This window comes from Chrysochloris asiatica, unplaced genomic scaffold (assembly GCF_000296735.1).
Source record: "Chrysochloris asiatica unplaced genomic scaffold, ChrAsi1.0 scaffold00006, whole genome shotgun sequence".
In the NCBI taxonomy this organism is placed as follows: domain Eukaryota; kingdom Metazoa; phylum Chordata; class Mammalia; order Afrosoricida; family Chrysochloridae; genus Chrysochloris; species Chrysochloris asiatica.
In genome coordinates this window covers 10,073,527-10,079,787 of record NW_006408524.1, presented here as the reverse complement: position 1 = coordinate 10,079,787, position 6,261 = coordinate 10,073,527, and positions in this window count along the sequence as shown.

Below are 6,261 nucleotides of genomic sequence, written 5' to 3'. Positions count from 1 at the left end.
ATTCTTATCAATGGAGAAAAGATTGAAATTGTCAAGGACTTCATTCTTCTTGGATCAACCATCAACACTCATGGAAGCAGCAGTCAAGAAATCAAATGATGTATCGCCTTAGACAAATCTGCTGCACAGGAACTTTTTAAAGTGTTGAAGAGCAAAGATGTCAGCTTGAGGACTAAGGTGTGCCTGACCCAATCCATGGTATATTAAATAACCTCATATGTATGTGAAAGCTGGACAGTGGGTAAGAAAGATCGTAGAAGAATTGATGCTTTTGAGTTATGGTGTGGGAGGAGAATATTGAAACTGCCATGGGCTGCCTAAAGAACCAATAGATCTGCAATGGAAGCAGTGCAGCCAGAGTGCTCCTTGGAGGCCAGGATGGCCAAATTTCATCTTTCATACTTCGGACATATTGTCAGGAGGGACCAGTCTCTGGAGAAGGATATCATGTTTGGTAAGGTGGCGGATCAGAGAAAATAGGAAGACCCCCAGTGAGATTGATTGGCAAAATGTCAGTATTAATGGGCTCAAGCATGGCAACAATAGTGAGGTTGGCCCAGGACCAGGCAGTGTTTCGTTCTGCTGTGCATAAGTTTGCTATGAGTCCGTAAGGACTCATAACAACAACGACAAAATGTATTATGGTCTGGGTTATATAGCTTTATATGAATTAACTCATTTAATCCTCTCAGCATTCCCTACTATTACCCCCACTTACAGGGAGAAAACTGGGGCTCAGAGGTCACACAGGTAGTAACTAGCAGAAATAAGGTTAGAATCTGGTCAGCGACTCCACAGCAATGGAGTTTGGGTTTTTCAGTTGTCATGCCTATGAAGAATCCCTGGTGGTGCAGAGGTTAAGCACTGGGCTGTTGACCAGAAGGTTGTAGTAAACCTTTACAGTCTTGTGAACACCACTGTCAGTTCTATTCTGTCCTATAGGTTGGATCCCTATTGAGATTAAGTAGATTCATCCACACCAGCATTTGGGATTTTTTGTTGTTTTTTAATACCTAATACAGCTTAGTCTAAACATTTTCTTGACTTTCACAAAATATGTGCTTCTAATAGTTCATGTAAATATTCCTTGGTTTTTTTTTTTTAATTTCACTTTTGAAGACCCCTCATATACCCACGCACAGCCACTGAATCGGTTGTGACTCACAGTGACCCTACAGGACACTGTAGAACTTCTCCTGAGGATTTCCACAAATAAAACTCTTTATGGGAACAGACAGCCAAATCTTTCTCCCAGAATGACTTGTGGGTTTGAACAGATGACCTTTCACTTAGCAGCTCTACACTCAACCCGCGGAACCACCAGTGTTCCTCCTTCGTATATTAAATGCATATTAAACGATCTGTGCAGTGGAGAGCCAATGAACACCTTGTTGTTAAGTGCCATTGAGTTGATTCCAACTCACAGTGACCCTATATAGGGTTTCCGAAAGCAGCGGATGGGTTTGAACGACAGACCTTGTGGTTCTCATCCAGTGTTTATCCTACAGTGCCACATTGCTTATTACCTCAAGGCAAGATCTTATTTTGGAATCTAGACATTAAAATATTTTTTTTAATCTGTTTTTAAGTTATTTGTAAGAATATTGTTGCTCATATTCTGTAGGTGAATATAGACAATACAGCATATAAATTTGTCCAGGTGAAATATATTTCAATGAAAACGTCTGTAAGACCACTGTATTACTTTTATTCTTTAGAATGCCTGACCCCTGCCCATGTTTTTGTGACTTCTGAGCTTTTTCATAATCCTTAGAAATATGCAGAAACTTGTTCAAGGACAGCCAATTTTTTTCCTCTCCATTCATGTCCAGCAGCAGGTAACTAACAGTTAGTTGTTGTTACTGATAGTTACCATCTGGTCGATTCTGACTTATGGTGATCATGTGTTCAGAGTGGTGGTGGTTACATGCTGTGGAGTCAGTTCCAACTCATAGCGACCCTGAACAAAGTTTCTGAGGCTGTAAATCTTTACAGGAGCAGAAAGCCTCATCTTTCTCCCGTGGAACAGCTGGTACTTTCAAACTGCTGACCCTGAGGTTCGCAGCCCAATTCGTACCAGTACGCTACCAGAGGGCATAGTAAATAGCTCTGTACAATAAGCACTGGGCTATAAACCACAAGGTCATCAGTTTGAACTCACCAGCTGCTCCACAGGAGAAAGGTGAGACTTTCTGCCCCTGTAGAAATTTACAACTTCAGAAACAGGGTAGCTATGAGTCAAATTGATTCTTTGGTATTTAACAGTAGCATAGTGCATTGAGGAGTCCTGGTGTGGTACTGTAGCATAAGTGTTGGACTGTTAAACTGCAGGTTTAGCAGTTCAAACTCACCAGTTGCTCCTTAGGAGAAAGTTGAGGCTTTCTGCTCCTATAAAGATTTACAGCCTAGGAAACCCTATATAGAGTTGCAATGCATTGGATTAGACTCAATGTCTGCTCCCATGAAGACTAGCAGTCTCAGAAGCCCAGGCGAGTAGTTCTGCCCTGTCCTACAGAGTCACTGTGTTTAGGAATTGACAGCAGTGATTTGTTAGTTACTGTATTGACTCTAACTTATTAGAAAGACATGAGTCCTGTAAATTCCTCGTTCCTCAGTCCAGAAGCTGAGGTGACTAAAGTCATCTCTGAGACACAAGTCTTCTCCCCAAGTCCTGTAACTCCATTCTCTTTCAGTCTGCTCACCATTCAGTCACAGAAATGAAAAGAGACCACACCAAGGCATTTAGATATGAAAAGTCAATGCCCTATGCATGGGCCTTTCCAATCAAAGTTTTTAAGATCTTTTCTCTCAAGGCAGCCAGGACCAAACACTGTTTTTAATGAACTCTGAATCCCAGAAATACTCTGTATAAACTAAAAGAGGCTGTAGATGGCCTCAGTACAGTCTCCACATAGAAATACGTTGTAAGAATTACAACTTACTCATAAAGTATAATCTCTCCTTCTATTATTAGCTAGACCCCGCCATTAGCCTCCAGGACTTGTTGATAGCTGCCTTCAAGAGGGTTAAGCACTGGGCTGCTAACCACAATGTCAGAGTTCAAACTCGCCCATCATTCCCTGGGAGAAAGATTAGGTTATCTGCCCCTATAAAGATTTATGCTCTTAAAAATCTCTGTACTATATATAGGGTCACTGTGAGTTGGCATTGACCCAATGGCAGTGGGTCTTAGAGCCTAATTAGCCCCATCCCAGAGTTGCTGCTCCCTGACTTCATTGCTGAATTTGCCCTTTTCTTTTCTTGAAGGCGGGAATTCCTGAAGTTCATAGGCTCTATGAGTCTTCTCCACCAACTCTTTCATATGACTACTCCCTGTCATTTGACACACAAATTCTACTGGGGGACCCCTTTGAGGGGAACACACCGTAGCAGTGAAAGCTTTCTTAATGTTTCTACTATTCTGTGATTAAATATGTTAAGCTTCTTTGTCTCCTTCAAAGAGCACCTCATGGGCCTGATTGAAAATATAGCTGATGTTTACTGCTGAGCGAAGAGATGTTCCTTCAGTCACTCTGCATTTGAGACTCAGAATTCCCCCATTCTGTTCCCAATTGAAGGAGTCCTGGTGTTGCAGTGGATTAAGCATTGAACTGCTAACCAAAACTTAGCAGCTCAAACCCACCAGTTGCTTTGAGGAATAAAGACGTGGCAACCAACTTCCATAAAGATTTACAGCCTTGGAAACCCTAAAGAGTAGTGATACTCAGTCCTACAAGGTCATTATAAATCATAACCAACTCATCAGTGATCGGTTTCATTTAGTTCCCCACTAAGTGTAGCGTTTTGACTAGAGTAATTTAAGATATGCATTGGATGGATCAGTTATTTCCTTTTGGACAGACTGGAAAGGGGAAAAGGCACAGGTATAGAAAAATGAAAGAAAGGAAGAAACTCCTTTGTGCGAAATGAGTTTTGGGGGTCCCTCATTTAGGAAATCTTGTAGCCTCCTGCTACTCTAAGTGTGATCCGACGATCTGAAACAGTTCAGTGACTTAACAGCGTGTAGCCAGTTTATTCATAATAATAAACTACTTTCTGTTTAAAACACTTCTTGATGTGAATTGGGTTAAGATTTAGAAAACAGATCCTCCAGTTTACATTTAAAGACTCACGCACTGCTTCATTTCGTTGGCTGCAGTCCTCTCAATGCAACATCACTTAGCCCATTTCTTATTGACCTTCCTCCTTCTTTCCCACCCCATCTGAACTCTGTCCTAGGGGTAAATGCTGACTTTTTAAAATCTCATATGGTTCACCAGTCTAGGATGTGCATACTTTACTAGTGTTGCTGTCCCCCCTACAGACTTATCTATCTATTGTTGTTAGGTGGTGTCAAGTTGGTTCTTACTCATAAGGGCCCTGTGCACTAACAGAACATAACACTGCCGGGTCTTGCAAAATTCTCAAAATTGTTGTTAACTTTGAGTCAGTTGTTGCTGCCACTTTGTTAATCCATCTCATTGGAGGTCTTCCTCTTTTTGACAACCCTCCACTTTACCAACCAAGATGTCCTTCTCCAAGGACCAGTCTCTCCTGATAACTTGTCCAATGACCAGAGATGAAGTCTCACTATTGTTGCTTCTAAGGACATTCTGGTTGTACTTCTTTCAAATTTACAAATTTGTTTGTTCTTCTTGCAGTCCCTGGTACTTTCAGTATTCTTCACCAACACCATAATTTAAATTAATCGATTATTCTATGGTCTTCTTATTCATTGTCTAACTTTCACATGCAAATGAGGCTCTTGAAAAGGTCCCGGCTTCATCAGTTGCACTTTCGTCCACAAAGCTACATCTTTTCTCTTTAAAACTTCAAAGAGATCTTTGCGTCAGATTTGCCTAATGCATTATGTCCTTTGATTACTTGATTGCTGCTTCCATGAGTGTTGATTGTGGATCTAAGCAAAATGAAATCTTTGACAACTTCAGTATAGATACTATTTATTGATTCAGTTGTGAAGATTTTTGTTTTCTTTGGAAACCCTATAGAGGGTCACTATGGGTTGGAACCTACTCAATGACACATAACAACAACTTGATCATATGCTACCTCTTGAAATGGTTGAGTATTGACCAGTTCTATTTGGTACATTGTCTCTGTGTATTCCTTCTATGTTTTTTGTACGCTGCCAGCTTGATTAAATATTTCAGCCATTTGTTGTTGATGTTAAGTGTTGTTCAGTCAGTTCTGACTCATAGCAACCCTGTATAGGGATTCCAAGCTGTAAATCTTGTGGGAGCAGAAATTTTTTCTTCAGTTCTTTCAGCTTGAGTAATGCTGAGTGTGTTCTTCCATTTTTGGTTTTCTATCTCGAAGTATTTGAACACATCATTATGATATTGACAATGTTTTCTCAAGCAGCCCTTTGAAATTTTCTGTCCTATACTTTTACTTTCTTATTCCAGTTGATTTAGTTTCTCTGCATTCAAGAACAAGTTTCAGAGTCTCTTCTGATATCCATATTTAACTTTTCTTCCTTTCCTGTCCAACACTTAACATCAACAACAACATGCTGGTCCTTTTAATGACCTTTTGCTTTCTTACTATGTGATGTTCTTGATGTCATTCCAAAGCTCTTGTGGTCTTTGGTCATTAGTGTCTAATGCATTTAATCTGTTCTTGAGATGCTTTCTAAATTAAAGTGGTTAAGTTCAAGGTCATGTTTTTGACTTATTTTAATTTTCTTTAGCTTCAGCCAGTACTTGCCTATAAGCAATTAGTGGTCAGTTCCACAGTGTTCTCATGACCTTGTTTTGACTGATGTTATTTAGGTTCTCCATTGTTTCTTCCCACAGATACAGTCTATTTGACTTCTGTGTATTCCTGTTGGTGAGGCCCATGTTGTTGATAAAGATATTTGCAGGGAATAAGTTGTTGGTCTTGCAAAATTCTGTCATGTGATCGCCAGCTTTATTTCTATCACCAAGATCATACTTCCCAACTACTGATCCTCCCTCTTTGTTTCCAACTTTCACATTCCAATCACCAATAATTATCAATGCATCTTGATTTCATGTTTGATCAATATCAGAATGAAGAAGTTGGTTGTTGTTAGGTGCCATCAAGTCAGTAGCGACTCATAGCAACCCTATGCACAACAGAATGAAACACTTCCCGATCCTGGGCCAACCTTACAACTGTTGCCACACTTGAGTCCATTGATACTGCCACTTTGCCAGTCCATATCATTAGGGGTCTTCCTCTTTTTCTCTGACACTCCACCTTACCAAATATGATATC